Source organism: Euprymna scolopes, chromosome 24 (genome assembly GCF_053919585.1).
Source record: "Euprymna scolopes isolate OS-2025 chromosome 24, ASM5391958v1, whole genome shotgun sequence".
Classification (NCBI taxonomy): domain Eukaryota; kingdom Metazoa; phylum Mollusca; class Cephalopoda; order Sepiida; family Sepiolidae; genus Euprymna; species Euprymna scolopes.
The window spans coordinates 64,040,361-64,057,397 of NC_136505.1; positions in this window are offsets into that span (position 1 = coordinate 64,040,361).

The window sequence follows — 17,037 nt, forward strand, 5'->3', positions numbered from 1 at the left end:
ATCGTCAATTCAAAAAAAAAACAAAATCAACAATTTATTACCTACATTTTTGGTATACATGCACGCGTCTATGGAACATTGCTTGAATTCTTGTTCTATTAAATAATTATTGAGTATTAAATTCCAATTGTGAGCACTTTGTCTTAATCCATATAACGATTTATTCAGTTTCCACACGAAATTTTTATTTTTCATTTTAAATCCCTCTGGAGGGTAAATATAGATTTCACAGTCAATAGGAGCATTTAAATAAGTATTTTTTATATCCATTTGATGTATTTTTAAATTGTATTGAGCGGCAAATTGTAATAAAATTCTAATTGTCGTTGGTGAAAATGTTGCAAAATATTCCACTCCAGAAATTTGTGAAAAACCTTTTGCAACAAATATTGCTTTAAAAATTTCACTGCCAGAAGCTGTGATTTTTTTGGAAAAAAACCCAGCATGAAGAAATTATATCCTTATCTTTTGGTTTTGCCACTATTTTGTATGTGTTATTTTCAGATAAAGATTTCAATTTGGATATCATGGCTTTTTCCATTCTTGATGATTTTCTGAATTAATTGCCTCATTATAACTTTCCGGTATGCTTTTCAATGAGTAACAGTAATCCACTGCGTAGTCTTATATCTTTTCAATTTTTAAGAAGTCTGGCCTTTTTCGCTCCCTTATTGGGTATTGACATGTCTCGTTAATATTTATGTCAGTAATTCTACTGCAATTATCGTCATTAATATTTTCATTGTGATCGATTAAGATGCTAGATAATATTTCCTCACGTTTTTGATCAACTGGATCGCCATTGTTTAAATTTAATGTATCATTGAATTTTACACATCTAATCTTTTTTATGGCATTTTGGGCTGGCACGTAGATTAAATATGCTGAACTGTTTTTATCGTAACCTACGAAAATACCTTTTTCATTTTTAATATTCGTTTACTGGTATTTTCTATAAATGCAAAACAATCTGAACCAAATATATGCATTGGGTTCATTTAGGGTTTTACACTGCAAAACGCTTCATACGGTTTTTTGCCTAATCTTCTATTGAACGATCTATTTCTGATATATGCTGCTGCCTTTGAAGTGTATGTCCAGAAACTAAGCGCTAATTTCGATTCGATAAGTAGACATCTTGCCATCTCAAAAAGGGTTCGCCATACTCTTTCAGTGGTGCCATTTTGGAAGGAGGAATATGGCGCAGATTTCTCGTGTTTAATATGGTGGTTAATTAATAGAAGTTCAAAGTCTTTACTAGTAAATTCAGCCCCGTTGTCTGAGTGAATACATTTTACCGAGCCGTATGGGGCAATATCAGCTAAATATTTCTTAGTAGCGAGGATAGTGTCGGATTTGTTTTTTTTAGAAAATAAGCTATAATTAAACCGGAAAAATCATCAATAAAGTTCAAAACGTACCTTAGATTATTTCTCCCCATTGGGCTGATCGGACTTGCCAAGTTACAATGCACAAGTGACAGAATTTTAGTGGCCTTTTTGTCTGGTGTTTTGCTTATATATTTTGTCATTTTCCTCTGTGCACACACATCACAATTTGGGAGATCGTCTGAAGGTATTATTTTCATGCCTCCGACTACATTTGGTAATTTTTTAATATCAGCTGTATTGCAGTGTCCTAGAATTTTATGCCAGGTTTCCAAGTCGTGACAGGCAGTTTTTGAGGGAACCATACTTTTTAAATAATATAGTCGGCCATTTTCTTTAATGTCAAATACAGTTCCATTGGGGTAAATCAATTTTGACTTGTTTTGGCCAAACTTTATTTTCGCGCCTTGTTTAATGGCAACCTGCATGGAAAATATGTCTTGCTTAAATGTAGGTATGAACAGATCATTTTTTATAATACAGTTACAGATTTCGCCTTTATTATTTTTTAGGGATATTTTAGCATCGCCTCTTTTCAAGACTATATTATTTATTTCACTACCGTTGGTAAGTTCGACAAAATGATTTTGTGGATTAAAGTTTGAATCAAAATTAATAAAGTCAGATTCCTTGGTGATAACGTGTGCTGTAGCACCACAGTCTACAAGGAGATTTTTACCGTTTCTGGTATTGTCAAAGTTACATATGAATAGAAATGTATGTTTTTCATCAAAGTTCTCAACGTTTTTTATGGAGTCCATTTTTGAGCTTTTATATCGGCATTGGAAACTTTTGTGACTGGGTCATCCACAATTATAGCAGATAATTTTATTCTTTTTCTTGGGAAAATTACTTTTGGGGAAAACATTGCGGTGAGGTGCGTAATTTGGTGGTGTCTGTTTTCGAGAAGCATTTTTGAACTTCATGATATTGCTGGAGTTATTATTGCCCACAAGCATCTGATTCGTCTCTTCGTAACTGCGCAATGCCACTTTAAATTCACTGAAATTTATGGGTTTGTCTTTTTGCATTATAACAGTTGTAAATGGTTTAAAATCGGCTGGAAATCCCTTGAGGGTTATTGATATCAACAAGCTATCACTTATTATTTCACCTGAGAGTTTTAAGACATTGTTTCTGCCCTTATAACGTAGTCGGTAATAGTTTCATCTTCGTTATGTTTCAGAGACATTAGTTCTGTATATAGTGATATAATTTTCGGTTTCCCTTTTGATAAGTAATGCTCTCTTAATATGTTCAATGCTTTCCGTCCAAACTCCAAGGCATCTCTTATAATCAGAGACAGACTTCTATCGTCTAAGCATTAAATCAGTTCTGCAAAAACAGTCGCGTTCTTTTCAAGAAATTCGGCGTCGTTAGGATTCTCTGTTGGAGATTGTATCACTTTGTGTAGTTTTCGAATCCTTAGATACCCTAGAAATTTTACCTGCTACAATTTGAATTTAGATTCCGAACCATCAAAGAAAAGACGATGGCTGTGTGCATAACCTGTTAAGTGTTGAGACATTATGTTGAACAAAGATGGTGGTGAAGAAGAGTTGCAGTCCCTATACTGAGTGTGAAGTAATTGCCAGTAACAAAGATGGCGGCAAAGAATCAAATGCAGTTTGTGACGTAGACAATTGCAAACTGATTGAATCCAAAATTCGACAATTTTTATAGTAACTTTGGAAGCTTTTCATTGGTTGATTATTATAACTTGTGGTTATAAAAAACGATCGTCAAAATCATTGGTGTCATATCCCCCCATTAGGAGTTAAAAACATTTAATACTTATTAAAATTAAAACATTAAAAAATTATAAGACTGACTAATTTGTAGTGCACAAAATAATTACTTCAAAATTCCCATAAACTTAAAGTAACAAAATAAATTGAAAATTAGACTTGCAAGTTCTTTCTGATATTGTTAAGAAAAAGGACAACTTAAAATAAGTTATAAGTTTTAATTTATTCGTTTTTATATAGTTCTTTATTTCTTATATATATCTCTTATATCTATAAAAGTGAGAATGTGTGTGTGCGTGTGAGGACAACTCTCAACCTATATACTCAACGAATTTCTGATATACAGACTTGAAATTTTGTATATAGAGTATTCAGATATGTGGAAAACTTTTTAATTAGTTTTTATCCGGAATAAAAGGCTGCTAAGAGGTCAAAATGAGAAAAATTTGTATTGAGCGGATACTTATATATACATATATACATATATATATACATATATATACACATTGATCTACATAATTCTAGGCATTGTGAATACTAACCAAATTTCATTACCCAAACACAAATTTGCACAAATTAATATTTTCATGATTGAAAGTAACTTTTATATTCTTATCTCTTGTATAAAAATGTTTTGTTATAAAATATCGTTTTCCTTAATTTTGCATCTGTAAAAATATGTTTTAGGTAGCACTTATGATCTGGTGACCATTTTACTCTTTCAAATGTTTCATTCACTTTCGTTTTTCTATATATGCATGCATATATATATATATATATATATATATATATATATATATATATATATATATATATATATATATGCATGCATATATATATATATATATATATATATATATATATATATTTAAAGTGATGGTTGTGTAGTTCCAACAAGAGAAAAAATGTATATTTAAAAGAGTGTAGCCATCAACAATTGTGGTTTTTTTTTAAAGGTTTTCATCATATTTTTATTTTAAAATATTTTTATAATGCGTTTCGAGCTTAGGGTGTGCTCTCTTCAGATGTTTTCGTAAAAAGTTTTTCTTTAAAATGGGAGTTTGTAGAGTTACCTCCGCTGATATTAAATATGTTTTTCGGAGTGATGTGTGGTCTCAGACATTCTGACTCCAACTGTAAGTGTTCAAAGTGTCCGGTCAAAGTTATATTCAAAGAGTGGCTTTTGGTCCATTTGGTGAAGGTTTTTATGTTTTTTTAGGGTTCTTTTTAAAGACTTTCTTTCCCCATGTATAGCACACACTCACACACAATCACACACGCATACATATACATTCATGTACATGTACACATGCACACGCACACGCACGCAGGCACACACACATACACGCATGCACATACATAGAAATATATGTAGGAGCATACATATATACATACCCACCTACACACTCACACACGTACTCGCACACATCCACCGCTAACAATTATTTTTATTTTTTTATTTTTTATATATATATGTACATATATATATATATATATATATATATATATATATATATATATACTTTTTTTTTTTTTTTCCCCCAACCAAAACACGCATGTATATATGCGCTTAATCATTCAGACATACGTACACGCACCCACACACACACAAGTAAGATGGAGAATAGGTAGGAGAAGATATATATACACACATATACACGCACATACACACATATATATACACACATACATGTATGTGCATATACACTCACAAACATCCACATACTATGTAGGCACATACACATACACACATGCACACGCACAGACATATGCAGGGGCTCACACATACGCGTATATCCATATCCACACGAACACATTTACCCACTCATACATGTGCATACATATGTATATATATACACACACATACATACGGATGTGTATACATTCATCCACCCATATATATATATATGGGCACATGCACTCACAATCACACATACACATACATATTCATACATCCCACCTTATGTATATATTGGTTGAGGTTTCCTTTCTAATCCAAGCACATATGCATACATGGATTCGGTCACCCAAATATAAGTGCACGTATACACACAAACAAGATGTAGCATAGATAACAGATGATATATATATATATACACACACGCATACACAATAATATGTACACACCCACACACACACACACACATATATACACACGCACACACGCGCGTACATACACATACATACATATAATTTCTAATTGTTTGTTTAGTTTAGAGAAATGGTACTGTACTGGGTATGGACGTGCGCACCCGTGAAAGTATGCGTGTGCTTTATTGTGCTTTTTTTGTTTCGTGTGTGAAGGTGCACATTTACCCCAGTATGCATGCGTGTAAGTGTATTTTGTGTTTTGCCTATTTATGTGTATAATTATGGAGAGATGTTTAAGGCGGGGTTAAACTTTGCTACAAAGTTTTTTTCTTGTGTTAGCAAGTAGAAGTAGTTGTCAGTTTGGAAGATGGGCATTATCTCGAATCTGCCTCCACTGCATGTGTGTATATGTTGTGATACATGCAGGTGTCTATTTTCCGCGATTTTGATGTTGGATCGGTGTAGGGCTACTCTATTACTAAGGTTTTTTGTAGCGCCTATGTAGGATTTATCGCATGCTGGACATTTTATTACATAGATCACGTTTTTTGAGGTGCAATCTAGGTTTTTTTTAATTTTGAATGTTTGTATGGGGTTCATAAATGTGTATGTGTTTCCCTCTAATATTATGTTGCAGACTCCACATCGTTGTTTGTTGCATTTTGTGACTCCTTTTGTTGCGTCTTGATTGAGTTTAGATGAGGTAAGAATGCGTTTTAGGTTTTTGGGTTGGCGTTTGCTTTTTATTATTTTTGTTGTTTTAAGGAAGTTGTTTAGTTTGCTGTTTTGGTTAAGTAGTACGAGGTTTTTCGTTATCTCTGTGAAAAGCTCTGGGTTGTTTGTGTTGTGTGTGGAGACATATGTTAGGATTTGTTCTTTGTTTCGTTCTTTAGGGGTTCTCAAATCTTCTACTAGTATATTTGTCGCAAGTTGGATCCCTTTGTCTATAAGTTGTGATGGGTATTTTCTTTTTCTTAAATTTATTCGTAGTTCCTTGAGTCGGATTTTCCAAAGGTTATTGTCCGTGATTATGGTGCAGATTCTACGTGCTAGGGTGTAGGGAATTGATTTTATGCAGCTTTTAGGGTGGTGAATTTTAAAGTGTAGGTATTGTTGGGTGTCTGTAGGTTTGCGGTAAATGTCTGTGATAATGTTATTGTCTTTAATCTTTATCTGTATATCTAGGAAAGGTAATTCTGTAGAGCTTTGTTCTATGGTGAATTTAATTTTTGGGTGTAGGTTCTGGAGTATGGTGTGTAAGTCTGTGATGTCCCCCCATGTGGGTTTCCATAGGATGAAGCAGTCATCTAAGTACCTTTTCCATGATTCTACAAACAGTTTTTTAGTGCTGTGGCCAAATTTTTGTTCTATCTTTTTATATAAGGTTTCTTCTAGGTAGGCTAATGTAAGGGTTGCGTAAGTCGGTGCCATTTTCGTTCCCATTACTGTACCTAGTGTTTGGATGTAGTTGGTATTGTTGACTTCGAAGGAATTATTATTCAGAATTATGTCTATACTATCGATAATGAATTGCTTTGTGAATCTGGGATGTAGTGTTTGTGAGTGTCTGTTGATCCAAAATATTATTGCTTCTTTTCCTAATTCATGGGGTATATTACTATATAAACTGCTAACGTCAAATGTAACTAATAGTGTCCCGTTTTCTACTGTATGTGGTAAGGTAGTAAGAAAATGGATGTCGTCCCTTATGTAGCTCTTAACTTGATCTGTGAAAGGTTGTAATAAGATGTTTATTAAGTTGCTAAGTCTGCTTGTCGGACAGGCCGGTTCTGCTACAATGGGTCTAAATGTAAGGTCACTGGAATATTTTTTTTTTTTTTTTTTTTTTTTTTACACAGTGATCACCACTTATCAAGGCCCGGAAGCCACTCAGGGATAAGGGTTATTGCAAGTACATAAAGTTAGTGAGGAGATTTGCTGAAGTGTTTACTTAAGGGGGCGGTTCATTAGGAATTTGTTAACATTGGACTTGAAGACATCCAAATTGTAGTCCTGAGGGAAGCAGGCAGACGGAACAGAGTTCCACAGGCGTGCAGTTCTAAGAAAGAAGCTTTGTTCATGGAATCCACGTTTTGATTTAGGCACAGATATAGAGTGGGGGAAATTGTTCACAGTGGATTCAGCTAGACGGGTGTTTTTCGTGAAAGATTGGCGAGGGGGGACCAGAGATTGGAGTTCAGACGAGCATCTGCCATGGAAATAACGATAAAACAAGGACAGGCTCGCAACGTCTCTTCTGTGGGAGAGAAGTTGCAGGGTAGAAAAAAGGGCATATCCCACTAAACCACGAAGTCTATTTTGTACTCTGTCAAGGCAGGATAGGCTGTTTTTAGCAGCTCCAGCCCAGATATGGCAACAGTATTCCATCCTTGGACGTACTTGGCTTTTATATAGATAGAGAATTGCATCAGTAGTGAGATATCTTCTTGAGCGGTAGAAGGATCCCACCATCTTTCCAGCGACCTTGGCAACAGACTTGATGTACGTGTTCCATTTCAGATCAGGAGTAAAGGTTAAACCCAGAAGCTTGTCAAAACACGGAGCCTCACCCAGACGAGAGCCATCCATCACAATTGATGCCAGCTGGGGATCAGAGCGTTGATGATGTAAGGATAGGAGTTTGGTTTTGGATGCATTAAAGGTAACCAGCCACATCTTCCCCCACTGAACCACGCGCTCGAGATCAGAGGAGAGAGAATCAGAGAGAACTTTGTCATTTACAGCCTTTGATGTGTTGCCGTAGATGGTTGTGTCATCAGCATAGATGTCAACGAATGATTTAAGTATGTGTTTAGGGAGGTCATTGATGTAGATCAGGAAGAGAGTTGGGCCCAGGATTGACCCCTGGGGGACTCCAGCATTTATATTGCAGGCCTCCGATTTTTGTCCATCGACCACTACTCTTATGAACCTATCGGAGAGAAATGATTTAATGATTGAGAAAACATTTCCCGTTATACCGTAGCTGGAAATCTTGTGAAGTAGACCCTTATGCCATAAGGCCTTTGATATGTCAAGAGCAATTGCCCTAGAAAGAAAGCCTTTGTCAAGAGATTCACTTATCCTGTGGGATATAACCGTCAGCACATCTGCGGTGGATCTTGCAGAGCGGAAACCATATTGTGTGTCACTAAGAAGGTTATTCCTGCTGAGGTGGTTGACTATTTCTCTATTTAATATGGATTCCAGCAACTTACTCATAACACACAGGAGACTTATTGGTCTGTACTGAGAGGGAGATGACTTATCACCTGAATTCTTAAATACAGGGCAAACTGATGAGGTCTTCCAGGGAGTCGGAAAGCACTTCTCCTTAAGGCAGCGCTTAAATAGTTTCGTAAGTATGGGAGCAAGTTCTGGTTGAAGCTTTTTTAACACTATAATTGGGATGCCATCAGGACCAGTTGCTTTACTGGAATCTAGGTTCTTTATTAGCTTGGCGACCTCATGCACGGATATTTGTATGCTACCCAGCTTGTTCTGTGTTATAGGAGGAAATATGAGGAGTTGATGGCCTTCGTCGCATAGGGTAGAATTAGCTGCAAAGTTCTTTGCAAATAGTTTGGCCTTGTATGACGCTGACGAGATGACCTCTGGTCCATTGATAATGGTTGGTATAGAACGCACACTTCTGTTCAGGATCTTATTTGGATCAACAGACACGCACAAACACTACATCCCAGATTCACAAAGCAATTCATTATCGATAGTATAGACATAATTCTAAATAATAATTCCTTCGAAGTCAACAATACCAACTACATCCAAACACTAGGTACAGCAATGGGAACGAAAATGGCACCGACTTACGCAACCCTTACATTAGCCTACCTAGAAGAAACCTTATATAAAAAGATAGAACAAAAATTTGGCCACAGCACTAAAAAACTGTTTGTAGAATCATGGAAAAGGTACTTAGATGACTGCTTCATCCTATGGAAACCCACATGGGGGGACATCACAGACTTACACACCATACTCCAGAACCTACACCCAAAAATTAAATTCACCATAGAACAAAGCTCTACAGAATTACCTTTCCTAGATATACAGATAAAGATTAAAGACAATAACATTATCACAGACATTTACCGCAAACCTACAGACACCCAACAATACCTACACTTTAAAATTCACCACCCTAAAAGCTGCATAAAATCGATTCCCTACACCCTAGCACGTAGAATCTGCACCATAATCACGGACAATAACCTTTGGAAAATCCGACTCAAGGAACTACGAATAAATTTAAGAAAAAGAAAATACCCATCACAACTTATAGACAAAGGGATCCAACTTGCGACAAATATACCAGTAGAAGATTTGAGAACCCCTAAAGAACGAAACAAAGAACAAATCCTAACATATGTCTCCACACACAACACAAACAACCCAGAGCTTTTCACAGAGATAACGAAAAACCTCGTCCTACTTAACCAAAACAGCAAACTAAACAACTTCCTTAAAACAACAAAAATAATAAAAAGCAAACGTGTAGCAGAAGTAGCAATAACTAAAATGAGGGGAAAAAGAGCTTACCTCGGGTACGTCTGTTGTGTCACCGGTTGGGGGGAAAAGAGAATTCCAAGATGGCGTCCGGGGGTTTTTATTAGCGTTTACCCCATGCAACTCTCGGAAAATCACGTTTCTTTCTCACGTGATTATGCAAATAGATAATTCCCGGCCACTATAAAAGCAGGAGGCTAGAGACGAGTCGGCAGTGTCCTGCAAATTGTGTGTGGGTGTTTCTGGCGATTGGAGTGTGTCTTCTTTTACCACGGTTATCACGGACAGGAATTCCCTCTCTTCTGGAGGTGGGCGATATTGACTATTTTGAAGTTGTACTGTTGCTGACAGAACATTTATTTTTTTTTTGCCTACTACATTTTTGTTTCAAGCTATTTCGGCCCGAATATGGCGAAGGTGCGGATAAGCAGTGATATTATCAAGCCGTTCTCTGGCGAGGGAGATGTTGTAGCGTGGCTGAAAAAAGTGAGACTTGTCGCACAACTTCAGCAGGTGGATGACGTAGCGAGTCTGCTACCTTTATACCTGGAAGGCGATGCGCTTGGCCCTCTACATGGAAATGGAGGAGGGCGATCAAAAGAAAATATACCAGATTGAGGATCGATTAAAGGAGGCATTTACTGATGATGCGTTTGCAGCATATAGAAAAATAACTATGGTTAGATGGGCTGGTGAACGTGTGGATGTGTACGCCAACAAAATCAGGCAGTTGGTTGGATTGGCCAGATTCACAGGAGAAAGCTTAGAGAGACTCACAAAATTAATTTTTGTCGCTGGATTCCCTGACACCATCTCAATTGCTCTTCAACAGGTGCCGAACATCAAAGCCCTGACCATGGGGGAGCGAGAATTTTGACGACGACTGGCGAACAAAATCAGGATGTGATTGCGGCCACACGCTCACCCAACAACAGGGCCCAGAATAATCCTGTTAACGTGACCTGTTTCAAATGCAATGTTAAAGGCCACCTTGCAAGGGACTGTCGAAAACGTGGAACACGGTGTTACCGTTGCGGTGAGAGTGGACACTGGGCTTGGAACTGCTCGGGAAACGAGCAAGGGGAGGACGCATAAGCGCCAGTCTCCTTCCCAACCAAGATGTGAACACGACGCTCCCGGTGATAAGCATCCATGTTGACGGGACGCGATCTTTGGCGCTTATTGATACAGGATGCTCCAGGACAATTTTACATGCAGACCGGTGCCGGTCTTGGAGAAAAACAAATGTAAATGTCAACACAATTGGTGGAATGTCCCATGCGTGCTGCGGTGTTGGAACGGTCTCTGTATCCACTGATGAAGGTGTGTCTGCCAGAGTCGATGTGTTGGTGGTGCATGGCAAGCCACTGGGATTTGACTTGCTTCTAGGGATCGACGCCATAAAAGCTCTAGGAGGTGTCGTTGTCAAGCCTACAGGATCAGTGCGGCTGGGCGCCAGGAAAAGTATTAAATGCGCAGCCATTTCTATCGATGAACCAGATTTCACTGCTACCTTTGACCATCAAAACCGAACGTGGACCGCATTGTGGAAATGGTCTGTGGACTACCCCCCTGAAAGGCTGCATAATCGAGTGTCAGAGTACCCAGTGCCAGCAGAAATTCGTGAAGAATACACGCAGGAGCTCCACACCTGGATAGATAATGGTTGGCTCGTGCCATACCCAGAGGATAAATTGGGACCCCCCCAAAGGTCTAATTCCCCTGATGGCTGTGATACAGCAGAACAAAGCCAAAGTGCGCCCGGTGATGGACTACCGGGAGCTAAATCATTACGTAGATGCATTTACGGCCAACGCAGATGTTTGTGCGGCTAAGCTGCGTGAGTGGAGACAAAAAGGTGCTAACGTGTCTCTACTGGACCTCAGAAGAGCATACCTACAAGTCTGGGTCCATGAGACACTGTGGCCATACCAGACTGTGGAAATCGATGGGAAAAAATACTGTCTGACCCGTCTGGGGTTTGGTTTGAATGTGGCTCTCTTGATAATGAGAGCAATTGTCAGCGAAGTACTATCTCAGGAAGAAGTTATAAGCCGCGCAGCATCTGCTTACATTGATGACATTTTTGTCAATGAAGACGTGGTGCCCGCGACCCGTGTGAGAGAACACCTCGCGCAGTTCGGGTTGGAGTGCAAGAACCCGGAGCAGTTGAAGGGCGGTGCACGGGTGCTGGGATTGGCAGTCAGGATGGAACGCAATGAACTGCGGTGGAAGCGAGGAAATGCAATTCCGGAGGCTCTCAGTATTGTTACGCGACGAACAATCTTTTCCCTGTGTGGTCGACTTGTCGGGCACTTTCCGGTGTGCGGTTGGCTTCGTGTGGCTTGCGGAATACTCAGAAGGAGAGTAAGTTCGGTAACGAAGGGCTGGGATGATGAAGCAAGGGACGCCGTACTACATCGTATGATGTTCGAAACCTTAAAATCTGCGCAGCAGAACGATCCGGCACAGGGAAATTGGTGTGTGGACGGCAAAGAGCTGAATGTATGGGTCGATGCTAGCTCCCTAGCAATTGGGGCAGCCTTGGAGATGTGTGAAACTGTTGGAAGATGCATGTTGGCTGCGACCTGAAGATGACTCTCAACATATCAACTTGGCTGAACTGGATGCCGTATTGAAAGGCATCAATTTGGCTCTCCAGTGGCAGAGCAAGGTGCTACACATAAAGACAGATTCTGTTTGCGTATACCATTGGGTCTTGGACACGCTAACTGGAAAGGCGCGAGTACGCACCAAAGCAGCAAGCGAGATGCTTATTAGGAGGCGATTAAGCACTCTTAAGGAGCTCGTGAAAGAGTACGGGCTGACAGTGGATGTGACGCTGGTTCCATCAGCACGAAACATTGCTGACTGACTGACACGAGTGCCACAGCGGTGGTTTGAGGCAATGAAAAAGAAAAACGGTCTTAACCCAGTGATAGACGCGGTCCACACAGACGAGCTGGATGAGAGTCAAATCATGGCTATTCACAAAGATAGTGGACATCCGGGGGTGCGACGCACTACCTACTTTGTCAGGAGAAGATGTCCAACCACGACAAAAGCAACTGTCAGAACGGTCGTACAGAAATGCGAGGAATGTCAGTCCATTGACCCAGCGCCAGTCAGGTGGGAAAAGGGAAAGCTGGAAGTTAACGAGAATTGGAATGGATATCACGCATTATGGCACCTTCCATTTTTTAACTTTAACAGACTGTGGTCCATCGCGTTTCTCCATTTGGAGGAAATTGGCAAGGCAGGACTTGGCAAGCATGATTCATCAGTTGGAGGCAGTGTTCCTCGAGCGTGGCGTGCCGCATGAACTCCTTTTAGACAATGACACAGCTTTCTGCAGCAATATGTTCCAAGCATTTGCATGTAAATGGGGAGTTCACTTGTGATTCCGTTGTGCATACGCTCCAGCCGGGAATGGCATAGCGGAGCGATGTCACCGTACAGTGAAACGAATAGCGGCTAGAATGTGTTGTCCCATACAGGAGGCTGTCTACTGGTATAACATCACACCAAGAGACGACACATCTCCCTCCACTGCGCCTGCCAACAGGATTTATCAATACGAAGTTCGAGTAAAGGAGACCAATCTCGCAACTGCGTCCCCAAGTCCCAAGAACAGCTTTTACCAGGTTGGAGATCGCGTATGGGTCAAAAGACCGCAAAATCGATGTACCCCGAGGTTCGGCAAGGGTGAGGTGACCAAGGTGATCAGCCCTCAGTCGATTTTGGTGGACGGTGTGCCTCGTCACGTGAAGGATTTGCGCCCTCGCCATTATGTTGTTACATCGGAGGAAGAGGGAGACTCAGACAGTATGATGTCTTCTGAAAAGACAGAGAGTATGATGCAGGACGACGGAGAGGATTTTGAGCCATATAATGTACATACTGAAGAAGCGGAGGAAGGACCACCCGTCTTGCCTTTACGAAGGAGTACCCGACAGAGACGAATACTGGCCCCCTGCCCTGATTGTGAAACACCGCCTATGGAGCAGACTGGTGGCAATAATGGCGATGAGGAGGATGGCAGGGAGGAAGTGCTGCCTCCGGTTCTTCGGAGAAGTACCAAACAGAGACGACTGCCCCCCTGCCCCATTTGTGATCATGAGATCAGGGGGGAGTGTAGCAGAAGTAGCAATAACTAAAATGAGGGGAAAAAGAGCTTACCTCGGGTACGTCTGTTGTGTCACCGGTTGGGGGGAAAAGAGAATTCCAAGATGGCGTCCGGGGGTTTTTATTAGCGTTTACCCCATGCAACTCTCGGAAAATCACGTTTCTTTCTCACGTGATTATGCAAATAGATAATTCCCGGCCACTATAAAAGCAGGAGGCTAGAGACGAGTCGGCAGTGTCCTGCAAATTGTGTGCGTGGGTGTTTCTGGCGATTGGAGTGTGTCTTCTTTTACCACGGTTATCAAGGACAGGAATTCCCTCTCTTCTGGAGGTGGGCGATATTGACTATTTTGAAGTTGTACTGTTGCTGACAGAACATTTATTTTTTTTTTGCCTACTACATTTTTGTTTCAAAGCGCCAACCCAAAAACCTAAAACGCATTCTTACCTCATCCAAACTCAATTAAGACGCAACAAAAGGAGTCACAAAATGCAACAAACAACGATGTGGAGTCTGCAACATAATATTAGAGGGAAACACATACACATTTATGAACCCCATACAAACATTCAAAATTAAAAAAAACCTAGATTGCACCTCAAAAAACGTGATCTATGCAATAAAACGTCCAGCATGCGATAAATCCTACATAGGCGCTACAAAAAACCTTAGTAATAGAGTAGCCCTACACCGATCCAACATCAAAATCGCGGAATATAGACACCTGCATGTATCACAACATATACACACATGCAGTGGAGGCAGATTCGAGATAATGCCCATCTTCCAAACTGACAACTACTTCTACTTGCTAACACAAGAAAAAAACTTTGTAGCAAAGTTTAACCCCGCCTTAAACATCTCTCCATAATTATACACATAAATAGGCAAAACACAAAATACACTTACACGCATGCATACTGGGGTAAATGTGCACCCTCACACACGAAACAAAAAAAGCACAATAAAGCACACGCACACTTTCACGGGTGCGCGCGTCCATACCCAGTACAGTACCATTTCTCTAAACTAAACAAACAATTAGAAATTATACGTATGTATGTGTATATATGTGTGTGTGGGTGTGCACATATTATTGTGTATGCGTGTGTGTATATATATATATATCATCTGTTATCTATGCTACATCTTGTTTGTGTGTATACGTGCACTTATATTTGGGTGACCGAATCCATGTATGCATATGTGCTTGGATTAGAAAGGAAACCTCAACCAATATATACATAAGGTGGGATGTATGAATATGTATGTGTATGTGTGATTGTGAGTGCATGTGCCCATATATATATATATGGGTGGATGAATGTATACACATCCGTATGTATGTGCGTGTATATATATACATATGTATGCACATGTATGAGTGGGTAAATGTGTCGTGTGGATATGGATATACGCGTATGTGTGAGCCCCTGCATATGTCTGTGTGTGTGCATGTGTGTATGTGTATGTGCCTACATAGTATGTGGATGTTTGTGAGTGTATATGCACATACATGTATGTGTGTATATATATGTGTGTATGTGCGTGTATATGTGTGTATATATATCTTCTCCTACCTATTCTCCATCTTACTTGTGTGTGTGTGGGTGCGTGTACGTATGTCTGAATGATTAAGCGCATATATACATGCGTGTTTTGGTTGGGGGGAAAAAAAAAGTATATATATATATATATATATATATATATACGTATATATATAAAAAATAAAAAAATAAAAATAATTGTTAGCGGTGGGTGTGTGCGAGTACGTGTGTGAGTGTGTAGGTGGGTATGTATATATGTATGCTCCTACATATATTTCTATGTATGTGCGTGTGTGTATGTGTGTGTGCCTGTGTGTATATATATATATACATACATATATATATATATATACATACATATATATATACATACATATATATACATACATATATATACATACATATATATATACATACATATATATATATACATACATATATATACATACATACATATATATACATACATATATATATACATACATATATATATATACATACATATATGTATATACATACATATATATATATACATACATATATATATACATACATATATATACATACATATATATATACATACATATATATACATACATATATATATATACATACATATATGTATATACATACATATATATATATACATACATATATATATACATACATATATATACATACATATATATATACATACATATATATACATACATATATATATATACATACATATATATATACATACATATATATATACATACATATATATATACATACATATATATATATATATATATATATAATTCCAGATTAATATTTTCCAAAGGTGAAGAAACTATTGAAGTTTTAACAAAGTTCATACAAGAGTGCTCAATACCGAAATAGGGCAAGATATACTTTTTATTTGTTTCACATAAACATTTATATATCACTACACATTCATGAGCATGTGTCGATCAGTCAGTTACAAGTAATTAGAGACCTCTTCAGGCGATATTGCTTATACAAAAGTAAACTCTGTAACAAAAAGTAAACTTCTGTACAATTTACATTACAAACTTTACTTTTGCATAAGCAATATAGCCTGAAGGTGTCTCTAGTTACTTGTAACTGACTAACTGGAACATGCTTATGGATGTGTAGCGACATATAAATGCTTATGTAAAACAAATAAAAAGTGTATATATATATGTGTGTGTGTGTGTGTGTGTGTGTGTGTGTGTCCATTGTTTTCCTTTGCTAAAACAATAACTTTATACCTGTATTCATATATGTGGTTCTTTGTTGTATACAAAGATGCTATTGTAATCCAAAATTGCCTTTACTTAGTCAAGGGGCCATGCCACACATCCATCATTAGATTGCGAAGCCAATTTCACACTCTGTCATATCAAGAAAGTTTATAGAAATTAACGTAAAAATTTGGCAGCTATTTTATTTATTACATATTTTTCAAAAAAAAAACAAACTTTAAACGTTTTTTGACGTCAAACTTCATGTCAAAAAATGACATTATTTTTGCACCAACCTAATAACATTACAATTTCTATAAGAAAAGTAAAAATGATGATGACACGCCATGCGAGGAAGGAGCAACAAATATGAAGCCC